We start from the raw sequence: 2,500 nt of genomic DNA, 5'->3' as shown, positions 1-2,500 counted from the left end.
TGAACTCAAATACCTGTACTTTCTACTTCTTACATTTTGAACTCAAATACCTGTACTTTCTACTTCTTACATGTTGAACACAAATACCTGTACTTTCTACTTCTTACATGTTGAACTCAAATACCTGTACTTTCTACTTCTTACATGTTGAACACAAATACCTGTACTTTCTACTTCTCACATGTTGAACTCAAATACCTGTACTTTCTACTTCTCACATGTTGAACTCAAATACCTGTACTTTCTACTTCTTACATGTTGAACACAAATACCTGTACTTTCTACTTCTTACATGTTGAACTCAAATACCTGTACTTTCTACTTCTTACATGTTGAACTCAAATACCTGTACTTTCTACTTCTTACATGTTGAACACAAATACCTGTACTTTCTACTTCTTACATGTTGAACTCAAATACCTGTACTTTCTACTTCTTACATGTTGAACTCAAATACCTGTACTTTCTACTTCTTACATGTTGAACTCAAATACCTGTACTTTCTACTTCTTACATGTTGAACTCAAATACCTGTACTTTCTACTTCTTACATGTTGAACACAAATACCTGTACTTTCTACTTCTTACATGTTGAACTCAAATACCTGTACTTTCTACTTCTTACATGTTGAACACAAATACCTGTACTTTCTACTTCTTACATGTTGAACACAAATACCTGTACTTTCTACTTCTTACATGTTGAACACAAATACCTGTACTTTCTACTTCTTACATGTTGAACACAAATACCTGTACTTTCTACTTCTTACATGTTGAACTCAAATACCTGTACTTTCTACTTCTCACATGTTGAACTCAAATACCTGTACTTTCTACTTCTTACATGTTGAACTCAAATACCTGTACTTTCTACTTCTTACATGTTGAACACAAATACCTGAACTTTCTACTTCTAACATGTTGAACACAAATACCTGAACTTTCTACTTCTTACATGTTGAACACAAATACCTGAACTTTCTACTTCTTACATGTTGAACACAAATACCTGTACTTTCTACTTCTCACATGTTGAACTCAAATACCTGTACTTTCTACTTCTTACATGTTGAACTCAAATACCTGTACTTTCTACTTCTTACATGTTGAACTCAAATACCTGTACTTTCTACTTCTCACATGTTGAACTCAAATACCTGTACTTTCTACTTCTCACATGTTGAACTCAAATACCTGTACTTTCTACTTCTTACATGTTGAACTCAAATACCTGTACTTTCTACTTCTTACATGTTGAACCCAAATACCTGTACTTTCTACTTCTTACATGTTGAACACAAATACCTGTACTTTCTACTTCTTACATGTTGAACACAAATACCTGTACTTTCTACTTCTTACATGTTGAACTCAAATACCTGTACTTTCTACTTCTTACATGTTGAACTCAAATACCTGTACTTTCTACTTCTCACATGTTGAACTCAAATACCTGTACTTTCTACTTCTTACATGTTGAACTCAAATACCTGTACTTTCTACTTCTTACATGTTGAACTCAAATACCTGTACTTTCTACTTCTTACATGTTGAACACAAATACCTGTACTTTCTACTTCTTACATGTTGAACTCAAATACCTGTACTTTCTACTTCTCTCATTTTCCAAACAGGCTGGTTCCTTTAGTCTGAATGTGTGTTTGGTGGCGTGATCATTATTATTTAGAGTCATTGCGTGCCTATTGATTTGAACACGATCCGTGTATCCATCATTTCCTGGTCTTCTCTAAAGAAGAGGGACCAATGGAAACGTTGTCATGTTGCCGTTGGTCACCATGGAAACATTCATTAGCTAACAATGACATTATTGTTCTATTAATCTAAAGGGAGGTCAGGTACTCTTTAAAACAGCTGCTAGTTATGGGTACTTTTTACTGAAGTACATTTCAAAGTCTCTTTACTTTGACTTGAGTAAAGAAGTTTAGTCAGTACTTCTACTTTTACCAGAGTATTTTTAAACACGAGTATCTGTACTTCTACTTGAGTAAAGTGTAACTGCCTCTGTGTCAGTCAGCGCAGTATTTCTGAGTTATTTATTTTGGTAGGAACCAAAGTTCTCTAAGGCGGAACCTTTGTTTTTATATCGCCTGTTTCCGTCAGGACATACTTTAGCGTAACACTCATCCGAAAAGTCCGCTGATTTAGTACATGTTTTTCAGTGCTGATGCATCTGCAAAATAGCTCTTAGCATCAAGATAAACAATCGTACAGAGTAATACCAAGCTACACAATTTTCCTCATGCAATTCAGCTACTAAGGTATATTTTGCTGACGTTTTTTGTGTGTGTTTTCTGTTCTTGTTTGTATTAAATTGTTTTTATACAGCTAAGGGCTAACACATGTTGGGCTTAGTTAGATTGGTCTTTGTGTTTTGTTGAATTATATGTAACCAAAGTGTATTGTGTATACAGTAGCCTAATTGAAAGTGACGACATTACCAGGACAATGTTGGGATATTACTGTATGTTTTGTTATT

General features: G+C 34.2%; 1 protein-coding gene across 1 annotated transcript in view; it reads right to left on the bottom strand.

The window, feature by feature from the left end:
• Window positions 1-2,500, bottom strand: part of LOC307037638 (membrane-associated guanylate kinase, WW and PDZ domain-containing protein 3-like) — an 89,676-nt gene that overhangs the window by 21,798 nt on the left and 65,378 nt on the right.

This window comes from Notothenia rossii (assembly GCF_949606895.1).
Source record: "Notothenia rossii genome assembly, chromosome: 4".
In the NCBI taxonomy this organism is placed as follows: Eukaryota; Metazoa; Chordata; class Actinopteri; order Perciformes; family Nototheniidae; genus Notothenia; species Notothenia rossii.
This window is presented reverse-complemented; position numbering and strand designations above follow the sequence as displayed.